Here is a 13339-nt window from a genome sequence, read left to right on the forward strand (position 1 = left end):
TTGGCACCAAGAGATCAGAGAATGTGATGTTGATCAATTGCTTATCTGTGCAGAGACAGTTCTCATGCATGTTCTGGCAGGCTGATTTTGATTGCCCATCCTGTATGTCATGCTGAGGAAAATAATAAAACAATTTGGGCTGCAGTTTTATCAAGATGCACATGGCACACACAGTTCTATGCCGCTTTTCTATCAACCCCACATGGCGCGGCACCTTTGCTTTCATAGTGCCTGGCGGAGAGCGACACTTAGGCCTTGTCTACACTGCCACTTTACAGCGCTGAAACTTTCTTGCTCAGAAGTGTGAAAAAACACCCCTGAGCGATGCAAGTTTCAGAGATGTATAGTGGAAGTGTAGACAGTGCACCAGCGCTGGAAGCTGTGCTCCCAACACTGGTAGCTACTCCCCTCGGGGGATGGGGGGGTGGTTAACAGCCACGTTAAAGCGCTACCACGGCATCAGGAGGCATAAGGGAGGCACTGATAGTGTGTTAAGGGAAAGTGGGGTGATTGTCTTTCCTATCCTCCTTTCATTTAAGAAATTTTCAATTTCGGTGCTGCTGGATGCTCAATGACACCTGGAAGTACAGGTGGCACCAGGGGCCCAAAGCATCATTTTACAACTTAAAAATTTTAGACAGGTAACAGGACTGTCGGAGGGAATGGGGAGAGCATGAGGACCCTGGGCTGGGGGCAGGGTGGGGAGGAGTCACAAGGAAGGTCATGTGGGGAGGTCACATGCCCCCCTCCCCCTTGTGTCCCTCCCAGCAAGAAATGATTTCTACTTGCACCACTGGAGCCCTGTCATGGGTGCACACTTGGAGGCAGAGAGTTCTGGGGCGAGTTCTGCCTGAGGGACAGGACAAAGGTCAGGCTCCAAGCAAAAAATCTAGTCAGCTTCCAGTCACCAAGGAGATGGGGAACACCCCACTGTGGAGGCTGCTGACATGGAGGGGACTGAGAGTGACGTAAAGTGCAACTAGCCTATTCCATACCCCCCTAGTGCACCCCTCCCCCATCAAATCCTAAGCTCTATGTGAATTTCTCTTTTTCTGTCTGGTACAAGACTGCTATACACAGTTCAAACTGTGTTAGGAAAAGTCACATGTGGAAATTATGATATTTTTTCATGTATGGCCTCTAGATTCACTTCTAGTTCCAGTGAGCCAGGACAAACCATTTTAACCACACAATTCAATTGTGGAAAAGTTCTATACGTCTTCAAACTGCAGATTTCGATAAACCATGTAAACTGTTTCTCTCACACACACGGTTACATGAACCCATGTGAAACTAAACAGGCAAGGGGTTGCAAAGCTGTAATAAAACCCCTCACAGATCTATAGACCTGATAAAGGGACCCAGAGCTACACATTCATAAAATAGAAAATGTAATCTTTATACATCACAGTTTATATTCAGCACTCAGGAGACATTCATCATTTGTAAAAAGCGACAAAGAGTCCTGTGGCACCTTATAGACTAACAGACGTACCGGAGCATAAGCTTTCTTGGGTGAATATCCACTTCGTCAGACGCAGGTGACATCATTCATCATTTGGTGACTCACAATAACAATTATCAACACATATGGAGGGAACATATGGAGCCTCCAGCATTTATTTTGACCACGCAAATAAAAATAAAATAAAATAAAATAAAATAAAATAGATACAAACCACTGAAAAATTTGCCAAAGGGATGGGTTCTGAATCCTCTGTAATCTGTAGATCTTAGAGTCTCATTGTCTTCCAAAAAAAGTCTATGTTTTTTGCATATTCACTGTGTGTATCACTGATCTGCACCATTTAAAAATTATAAAACACAACAGAAATCATGTGTGTCATAAAAAGTTTTCATACTTCCCAATCTGTTTGAATTAATAGAACACCCAACCTCATCATATCAGACAGAGTGCCATTCTGCAAAGGTAGGATCTGAATTCAAAGTTTCCTCAAGTTTGTGGGGGAGATGGAGTCAGATAAGAGATTATGGTTTGGAGATGAACCAGATGTGAAGTTTGGATCTGGGAAAGTTTGGCTCCTTAGTCAGGGGTTTTCAGATCCAGGAGTTTGTTTTAAACCCATCACTACATAGGCCAAGTACAATAGTTGTAATAGTTTTGTTAAGAGGCTACTTACCAGTAACTATGGTTCTTTGACAGTTGCCTCTATATATTGACATTCATGAGTGTTGCTCCAGTACTTCATAGATTTCAAGCCCAGAAGGGACCATTATGATCATCTAGTCTGACCTCCTGTATAACACAGTCTGTAGAACATCTCCAAAATAATTTCTAGAGCAGATCTTTTAGAAAAAAATATCCAGTCTTGATTTTAAAATGGTCAGTGATGGAGACTTCACCACAACCCTTGGTAAATTGTTCCAAGGGTCAATTACCCTCACTGTTAAAAGTACACACTTTATTTCTAAACTGAATTTGTCTAGCTTCAACTTCCAGCCATTGAATCATGTTACACCTTTCTCTGCTAGATTGAAGAGCCCATTATTAAATATTTGTTCCTAAGGTAGATATTTATAGACTGTCACTCCTTAGCCTTCTCTTTGTTAAAATAAATATATTGAGCTTCTTGAGTCTAGTTCTATAAAGCATATTTTCTAATCCTTAAATCATTTTTGTGGCTCTTCTCTGAACTCCCTCCAATTTTTCAACATCTTTCTTGAATTGTGGGCACCAGAACTGGACACAATATTCCAGCAGCTGTCACACCAGTGCCAAATACAGAGGTGAAATAACCTCTCTGTTCCTACTTGAGTTTCCCCTGTTTATGCATCCCAAAATTTCATTAGGTCTTTTGGCCACAGCGTCACATTGGGAGCTCACGTTCAACTGATTATCTACCACACCCAAATCTTTTTCAGAGTCATTGCTTCCCAGGATTGAGTCCCCCATCCTGTAAGTATAGTCTACATTCTTTGTTCCTATACATATATGTTTACATTTAGCCATATAAAAATGCATGTTTGCTTGCTCCCAATTTACCAAATTGCTCTGAATCAGTGACCTGTCCTTTTCATTATTTACCACTCCCCTAATTTTTATGTTGTCATCTGCAAACTATCAGTGATGGTTTTATGTTTTCTTCCAGGTCATTGATAAAAATGTTAAATAGTACAGGGCCAAGAACCAATTCCTGCAGGATTTCACTGGAAACACACCCACTTGATGATGATTCTCCATTTACAAGTACTTTTTGAGACCAGTTAGCCAGTTTTTAATCAAGTTAATATGTGCCACATTATTTTTATATTGTTCTAGATTTTTAATTAAATGTTATGTAATACCAAGTCAAAAGCCTTACAGAAGTCTAAGTACGTTACATCAAACACATTACCTTTATCAGCCAAACTTGTAATCTCATCTAAAAAAAGATATCAAGTTAGTTTGACAGGATCTATTTTCCATAAATTCATGTTGATTTGTATTAATTATTTTATCCTCCTCTAAGTCTTTATTCATGGAGTGGCTGATATGGGACTCAATTATCTTGCATGTGATCGATGTCAGACTGATCAGCCTAAGATTACCTGGGTCATCCCATTAACCCATTTTAAATATTGGCATAACATTAGCTTTCTTGCAGTCTTCTGGAACCTCCCCAGTACTCCAAGACTTATTGAAAATCAACATTAACGGTCCAGCAAGCTCGTCACCCAGCTCTTTTAAAACTCTTGGATGCTGATTTAAAACTGTCTAATTTAGTAGTTTCTGGTTAACATCCTCCAGAGATACTAATCAAATGGAAAAAGTGTTATCACCATATTATGAGACTATATCAGCTGTTTTACCCCGAATACAGAAACAGAAATATTTATTGAACACTTTTGCCTTTTCTACATTATTATTGATAATTCTACCATTTTCATCTAGCAATGGACCAATACCATGTTTAGGATTCTTTCTATTCCTAATATGTTTTAAAAACTCCTTATTGTCCTTAACACTTCTGGCTGTAAATTTCTTGTTGTGTCCCTTTGCTTCCCTTATCAATTTTCTACAATTCATAACCTTTGATATTTACTCATTACTAGCAACTCTCCTTTTCTTCCATTTGTTACATATAGTCTTTTTTATAGCTGCCTTTACTTCCCCGCTAAATCAGGTCAGCTTTTTAATCAGCACAGCCTTCTTCCCCGATTATGGTTTTTTGGAAATCTAGTAGTGTGTTCTTAAAATTATTTCCAATTATCATTCATATTTTTCAGATTAAATTCTTCCTCCCGGATGATTTGGCTAATAATTGTTTTTAGCTTTGTGATGTTAAGCACAAAATTAATCAAGGAACCAAAGGACATGGAGAAAAGAAATTCTTGAATTCCTTATACCCCACTTCTAGGAGCATGGACAACAAACAAGAGGAACTGGAATCACTCAATTATGAGCATACATTTGATCTAGTTAGTATTATTGTGCCTTGCAGGATGACTCGCATAACTGGAATGTTAAAAATCAATGGTTACAGTCTGTTTAGGAAGGATCGAGTGGGCAAAAGGGGAGGGGGAATGGCATTCTAAGTCAAAAATGGCATTACTTGTTTCCAAGTCACTGATAACTTGGAAACAATGATCCTGAATGCTTACAGATCAATGTTCTAACAGTTAAAGCATGAGATCGAGTATTAATTGGTGTTTGCTACAAACCACCAAATCACACTAAGGAACAAGATGACTGCCTCCTTATGCACCTATATATAATGCGTAGAAAAAATGCTGTGTGATCATCAGAGACTTCAATTTGGAAGTCTCGTGATGCCAGTACTAAAACATCCTTGAAATTTCTAAACATTGTAGGTGACAATTTCTAACATAAAAAGCGTTGCAGCCAACCAGGGGGAATTCTTTTACTTTCCTTCTTTTTAGGTTGCTTTCCCCTTTGGTTGTTTTCCATTTGTATAAAACTAGCCGTATCAGATTCCGTGACGTGTTCACTCACTATGCTACTTCTAACTGTAAAACATTTTGTGATACTTTGTATGGAGGATGGCATATAAAGTCAGTTACATTGGAATGCATTAAAGTTTTATTAAGGAGGCACACTACCTTGAAAATTGCTCATATACTAGTGAGAACCAGCCCAAAATCTAACAGTGTCTTCCTAGTCCGCTAGAAATGCAGCCTCCAGATATGCAGGAGTTACTGTGGCAATATGATGCTTTGTATGTTATGGAACGAAAGCATAAGAAAACTACACCAATTAGAAATTGACTCTTGCCTGAATGCACACAACAGGATAGAATTTGGTCTGTAATCTATGACTTTTCTTTTTTTTTAAAAAAAAGATGATTGTGGTACATTAAACCAGCCTGGTGTGCCTCTGCCTATGTAAGATTAGTAAGGATTCAATTGTTTTCTTAGAAGAAGGGTCAAATAAATCAGTCCCATAGGAATCAGCTAAAGAAAGAGGCTGCAAATCTTGATTGGTGGTGCTTACAAGGTCAACATTCCCGAGTATAAAAGCATTAAATTCCCCCTTTCTTTTCTCCCTGCCAAGTAGAGTGGGGCACGTTAGCCATAGTGCGCATTCACCATGTTCAGAAAAGATTGTAAGTACTGGCCTCCCTGAATGAAAAACTGTGAGGTTAAAATATAGAATTTCCATAAAGTTACAAAGGAAAACAAATATGAAAGGATACGGGAGAAGGCAAAATATTTTTTGAATGCAGCAAACAGAACTGGGGCTCTAAATAGTGGGGGTGTCATAGAAAACTCACCTAGGAATAGCCCTAACAAGTTTTTTTGGCCTTACTAATGAAACCCTGAGGGAAGACTAAGAACATAGCATACGGGTACATTTGGGAGGACTGAATGAATACCCGTGTGACATCTAAAGTGCTCTGTCTCCAAAAACAGCCAGCTGCAGAGGGAGCTGCCTGGCTCCGAGTGTTGTAAGATCATTTCTTTCCCATATTCAATCCATTGGCTGGCGTCATCCAACCAACATCAGTATACACTATTGTCATGATAGAATACACATGCTGAGTGACAGATACCAAAGTGGTGCAGAAGTACAGGTAATCTTCTGGTCGCTTCCTAAACACCAGTATTAAGAATAAAAAGTTCAGAATTAATATTCAGAACTGTAGAGTTAGAACTATATCTGCTCTAAACTTTAGGAGACTGGTCGGTTGCCTGAGGACTAATTTCTAAGATTTTAGAGAAACCACTGTATGGTGGGTGAGGGCACAGCCACTGCTGAAGGATCAGGATCATCTGTGCCACTGGGAGGCAGTACCAGATCAGAGTTTCTGCACTGAGTGAATCTCAACTTCCCTCTTCCTCCTGTGCAAGAAACCAAATCCCCACTGTAAACTATCACACTAATGCATGACCAACTTGAGTATCCAGCAGCCAAACACGCTCATGCTATTAGGCAAATGTGTTACTTTCTTGCCCATTCCAAGTTATGACTCCAAGCAACTAATATTCTTTCCCTCTTTCTTACTACTTTAGTACATTGCAATCTCTTGTTTAACACTCTCAAGAGAGATACTTTCTAGTTATAGTATACATTTATAATTGGCTTTGTATTTAGAGGATATTATTTTATTATCTACTACTGGGTCTAAAAAAATTCCAAGACTGATTTTCAAGACTGGTCCCTAGTATCCAATGAACAACAAGGAGAGAAACCTTTCAATGTAATAGACCTTAAAAATATTCTAATCTAAATTACAGGATAAAAATTGAAGTGCAAAAATAATCCAGTCTGATTAATTCTGTGAACAAAAAGACTTATAGAATGATTAAAGATTTTTTAGTTTCATGAGTTGACAAAATTCACTATTTCAATTCTTTTTTCCTTATTGTTTCTACTGTATCTGTGTCTGCATGTTCCACTCCTCAGAAGAGTTAATCTAGGCAGATCATAAAATATAAATTTTACTAACATCCGTGGCACTCAGATGAATTCCCATGACCAAGTGTTAATTAGCCTTGACATTTGATTTTTGGCTCTCGGGCTAACCCCCAGATCTTCTCCCTTCCAGGCACCAAACTGGAACATTTCCTATGAGCTTCCATTCTTTTAGCAGAGCCAGCAGCTGTTATTTCCCAGGAGAGCTACTAACCCTGTGGAGTCATTACAGTTACACACTCCCTGCATTTCCCATACTAAAATAAAATATTGATATATAATTACTACATTTCACAGGAGCCTTTCACTGTAGTTGGAAGTGATTTTACCTATTTGACAGTCTCCTCTCCCTCTTCTAGATTTTTAGATTCGCCATCTTCAGATACCTCCTCTTCAGGCCAATAAAAACCCATTTTCAGTAATTATGGTATCAGCTTCAATTTCAGTGTCATTTAAGTTTTGTCAAAGTATCTAGTCAATGGGCTGCTTCATTATCTCCCCTTGAACCACTAAGCATTTGGGTCACTGGGCCTAATGTTAGCCTGAGAATACATTTCTCATGTCCCTTTTTCACAGAGGGTAACTGACTTTAAATTCAAAGGGTTAATTTATAAAAGGCTCAGTAGTGCTCCAAGCAGTGCCCTCCCTTCATGATCAGATCACCCAATGAGAGTCTGTTCTGATGAGACCTTCCACAGAGGTGGAGCTTCTACGAACGCTAGCAAAAGGGAACTCTCTCTTTTTGCCTTGTGCAGAATCCCTTAAATCCAATGCCATCATATGCTTCATAAATGAAAGTGTTATTTTTCTAATGCTTCCAGACTAAGTACTCAAACTGATGCCATTTAAGAAATAAAAGAATATAGACATTCCTTGGGGAGGAAAAAAGGCTAAAGGATAGCCTACTTGGGAAAGTAAGGCTGGATTATACTCTGAGAAGAGAGTTTTAGGACATATGAGAAAAATCTAGAGTAGACCACTTAGTACAGAGCAAGGAGATGAAGGGCTGTATTCCCATCCTGGCTCAGCCCAGTGATGTTTGCTTTGCTAAAGGCCTTGTGACACAGTGTACCATGGCAGATATCCTGACCTAAGATCCCTCCCAAACAGCTTTGGACACCCTTTGGTTTGTTCTCACCTCTGTGAGTATTATTTGTTACCTTCCCCCAAATATCATCACAATCCTGTGCACTGCAGCAAATCTATTTGCAGTTTTTTTCTAATCCTCAGCCCTTTCTCCAAGGTGAGGGTGAGCTCTCACCACCCTAAGACCTTTCTTCCTCTAGGCTCTACTAACCTTCCCCCCTATGCACTTCCTTCCTGTGCTTTTAACTAGCAACCCTAGCTGGGAAGGGAGTGTGGGGGGAATAATTAGCTCACCAAGCCCCAGTCCACTTAAGCAATTAAGTACTTTCCTCCTCCACCCAGGCCTTTCCTGGTGGAACTAATTAATGCTTAAGTAAGCAGAGTGGCTCTTGGCACTCTGTCACACATGGGGAAATTTAGATAAACCTGAGTTCTAATGTTTGTTACAGAGCATCTGAAATATGTAGTTACACACCAATTACAGCCTCCCAGTCCCTGAGCCTGCAAACACTTCCATACATGCTTAGCTTTACTACCATGAGTAGCCCCATTGAGATCATTACTCTAGATTGTAAAGTTAACCATGTGCATGTGTGTTTGTAGGATCAGGGCCTAAGGATCCATTCTTGTAATTTATACACCCCTGTACCTTACCTGAGTAGCTCCATTGAATGTAATAGGGCTGAGCAATTATGCACACGTATGAGCAATTATGCACAGGTGTAACTTTACTTGCAGGGTTGGGCTCGAAGGTCCCAGTCCTACAACTGAGTTCACACAGGCAGACTCCTGTGCCCACATTGATCCATTTTCAGGACCAAGAACTAGTGAAATTGACAAACCCTGGATTAAGAGTTGTCTCAAATCAGATCAGATTTAATGTGTGGGTGTACTGGGTTTGGAGCAGAGATATTTGCAGGTTTATTTTTGGACACTGATATTTTGGTTATTACATAAGGTGAGGTGCAGAGACTTTTTTTAAAATTAACCATACATTTTATCAATTAAAAAAATTCAGTTTTCCTAAGTTCTCCTTTCCCTCCTGGTTACACGGAAAGTGCCAACTCTGCTCATAGCTGCCAAGTGGGGGTAGGTCCGTGTGTTACATTTTGTTCACATTAGTTAATAGGCTATTTGCATCTGAACATAAAATTCATCTTATGGTCAATAGACGCTACTCCTAACAGCAGCAGAACATGGAACTTCAAAAAATTTGGTTGCTAAGAGTCTGGTTACATGGACAACTTTAATTCTGGCATTTCCTAAATTTGAAGTAATCTAAATAATATTGCATCTAATTTAACTTATCATTGGACTTCCTTATTAATAATGCAGAGTTGTTGTGGTTTTTTTTTAACTATAGCCATTTAAAATATTTAAAAAAACAAAACAAAAAAAAAGCAAGTATCAGAAGTACATGGTTTAGGGAACCGTCCTGCATTGTCAAGGAGATAGAATATGTCTTTTTCCATCTCTAGCCTCAGATGGAGACCAAAAGAGGCTTTCTGTTATGAAAAGATTAAAAATAGAGTTCAGAAAGGGACTAGAGGAGGGAGGGATAGCTCAGTGGTTTGAGCATTGGCTTGCTAAACCCTGGGTTGTGAGTTCAATTCTTGACGGGGGCCATTTAGGGATCTGGGGCAAAAATTGGTCTTGCTAGTGAAGGCAGGGGATTGGACTCAACTCAATGACCTTTCAAGGTCCATTCCAGTTCTATAAGATAGGTATATCTCCATATTTTATTATTATAATAGTCCTTCAGCCTTCACAAGGGCATTACTGTACTATTATGAATCCCTATGCTGGAAAAAAGTGGGCATGTGATTCAGACATTAATAAGATAAGGATATTAAAGAGGTATACTTGCATCAAGCCAGCATCAGTGTTAATTATGGGTTTTTACACCCTGCCTCACCATTTATGTCTTATACCTTCTGTAACCCCCAAGGAGATTACCAAGATTCCTGGGCTCTGTCTGCTGACAGCTCAGGGGTGACGCACACTGTCCCTGGCAGGACCGGCTCCAGCTTTTTTGCTGCCCCAAGCGGCAAAGAAGAAAAACAAAACCCGCCGCCAAATTGCCGCAGAAGCCTGAAGCGGAGCGATTAAGCTGCCGCCGAAGAGGACGAGAGGGACAGAAGGGTCCGCCGCCGAATTGCTGCCCTGAACCCAAACGTGCTGCCCCGATAGCGGACGGAGTGCCGCCCCTTTCTATTGGCCGCCCCAGGCACCTTCTTCCTTCGCTGGTTCCTGGAGCCGGCCCTGATCCCTGGTAGGAAGGGGGAGTCAAGGCAAACTCAGAGTCTGCCCGGCAACCAATAGGGAGTGAGATGCCCCTCCCAGGGAGTTCAGGAAAGGGGAGAAGCCATTTTTGAGTCAGTCTGGAGGCAGCCAGGGCAAGGGCAGGACTGGCTACGTGGGGAGCTAGTAAAGCCTAGGCCTGCATGCAGGATTCCCCCTGAGAACTGGCCTCTAGGAACCTGAAAGCAAGATCCCTCGGCTGGGCTTTTCCTTCTTCACTGATGATTCCCAGTTTGTAAAGTTTTGCTGGGAAACTCCCCCAGCCAGGCTGAGTTAGCCGTCCAGCTCCCAAGGTGAGACCAGTCACAACATGGTCAGCTCTGCTCTGCCTGCTAGTTCAGGGCTGCTGCCTGCTGTGTGTGTGTCTAGATGCTGGGCTAGGATACGACAGTTTGGATTTTAATACAGTTTGTGTAATCTGCACCTTGAGCCCTGCACCCCTTTGTGGTGAGGGGAAATCCTGGGACCGAAGCAGCCGGATTCCTGCCTGAAGAGGATCCCTGCCAGCAGAGATCAGCCCCTCTGCAGTGACCAGTGAGTCCAGAGCCATCTCTGAACCTGAGGATCATTCATGGAGTTTGTGAGTGCACCATCTGTTAGTCAGTCAGTTAAGGAATTTGTTTTGGGGACTCCCTGAACTGTGTCCTCAAGCCAGGGAGTGAGGGTTTGGGGATTTTATAACCTGCTGCATATTAAACCTGTGGAGGGATTTACCACCTTCTCCCACTTGTGAGTCCTTTGGGCTGTTCTGAACCCAGTCAGCCACACTGCTAAACCACTGCAGAGAAGAATTTTATGGTCATAGGTCATCAACGGCCCCAACAAAGTACCCGTACCAACGGGACACTAATCTTATATTTGCTACATCACGTCACGTGACTGGGGAAAGTCACAAGTATTAGCAGCGTCGGCACCAGTGACCCTAACAATAGTGCTTTACCCTGTTATGTTATATTTGTCTCCTGTTTAATATAATTATTGTGTTGAATATATTGTATGTGTTTGTGTTATTCGTTGGAGACTTCCAAGAAATAACACAATCTGGCAAGTAAGTGAGGATTACCCTGTTAAAATTTTCCTCCCAAGCTGCCCTGGTGACCCTGCCAGAAAGGAGTGAGGGGGGTGGAGGCACCACCAAATAAATTCATAGGAAAAAATAAAAAAGACCTGCTGAGTGGTGGCGGGATCCAGAAGAACCCAGACCTGTCCATCAAAACCTATAAGCAAATTGGCATTAAAGAAGGTAACCGGGTGGAGAGGGGACGCTACACGTTCCACATGAAAGTTTTTCCACAATTTGAAAAAGGTGCTCCTTTACTCCAGTTTTACACATTTCCGTGATGGTAAATACTATACTGCTGATGCTAGTATGACAATGATTTATAAATTTGTTAAAACTTTCTAAGTTACAGTACTTAAGAATACTGTAAAGGACACTTCATATACAGTGGATTCTGCTTAATAGCAACCTGTCTATTGACAACTTTTTGGTTAACAGGACTTGGCTGGGAACCAATCCTGCCCCATTGACTTTAATGTTAGTGGGGTTTAGATATTGCCAATGACATGCCATCTATTAACATTTTTTATAAGAGAGGCTCCAGCAGCACTGCAGCAGGCAGCTTTGCAAAGCTGCAGCCAGGGAAGGAAGTGCTGGGATGTGCCTTCCCCAGTTGCGGCCCCACAAACCTACCAGTGCACAGGGACCATACAGGAAGTAAGGGGCTATGGGAAGGGCAGTAGCAGGGTGAGAGCCAGATGCCAGAGTTCCAGGGTACCTCTCCCTGCTCTCTCCAATCTGTGCCCTGCCAGTGGGGCTGCACCCAGAGAAGGCAATGCTGGAATGTGCTGAGCTCCAGCCCCCATAGTGGGCAGGGAGAGGTATGGTGCAGCCCCACAGGCCCCCTGCTCCTGGTAGAAAGGCCCAGCATCAGGGCTGCAGCCCCTTTCCTGCTGCTACCCTTCCCATGGGCAGCTTCGTGGAGCTGCTGCCATGGACGGCACGTCCCAGCACTTCCTTCCTTGGCTGCAGCCCCATAAACCTGCCTTGTGCTTATTAGCGCCTGGCTAATGGCAGCTTTTTGCTGGCAACTAAAGGGCTGCTAATAAGCAGAATCTACTGTATTCAAGCATTATCCTGAATTTTAGAATCGTAGACTTTGTCAGAAGGGACCATTATGATCGTCTGGTCTGACCTCCTGCACAACTCAGGCCACAGACTCTCACCCACCCCACTCCTGTATCAAACCCCTAACCTATGTCTGAGCTATTGAAGTCCTCAAATCGGACTTCAAGGTGCAGAGAATCCTCCAGCAAGTGACCCTTGCCCCACACTGCAGAGGAAGGTGAAAAAACCCCAGGGCCTCTGCCTTGGAGGAAAATTCCTTCCCTACCCCATATATGGCGATCAGCTAAACCCTGAGCATGTGGGCAAGACTCACCAGCCAGACACCCAGGAAAGAATTCTCTGTAGTAACTCAGATCCCACCCCATCTAACATCCCATCACAGGCCATTGGGCATATTTACCGCTAATAGTCAAAGATCAATTAATTGCCAAAATTAGGCATTCCCAACATACCATCACCTCTATACATTTATCAAGCTTAGTCTTAGAGCCAGATATGTCTTTTGCCCCCACTGCTCCCCTTGGAAGGCTGTTCCAGAACTTCACTCCTCTAATGGTTAGAAACCTTCATCTAATTTCAAGTCTAAACTTCCTGATGGCCAGTTTATATCCATTTGTTCTTGTGTCCACATTGGTACTGAGCTTAAATAATTCCTCTCCCTCCCTGGTATTTATCCCTCTGATATATTGAAAGAGAACAATCATATCTCCCCTCAGCCTTCTTTTGGTTAGGCTAAACAAGCCAAGCTCTTTGAGTCTCCTTTCATAAGACAGGTTTTCCATTCCTCGGATCATCCTACTAGCCCTTCTCTGTACCTGTTCCAGTTTGAATTCATCCTTCTTAAACATGGGAGACCAGAACTGCACACAGTATTCCAGATGAGGTCTCACCAGTGCCTTGTATAATGGTACTAACACCTCCTTATCTCTATTGGAAGTACCTCACCTGAT

This window comes from Chrysemys picta, chromosome 1, assembly GCF_011386835.1.
Source record: "Chrysemys picta bellii isolate R12L10 chromosome 1, ASM1138683v2, whole genome shotgun sequence".
In the NCBI taxonomy this organism is placed as follows: Eukaryota; Metazoa; Chordata; order Testudines; family Emydidae; genus Chrysemys; species Chrysemys picta.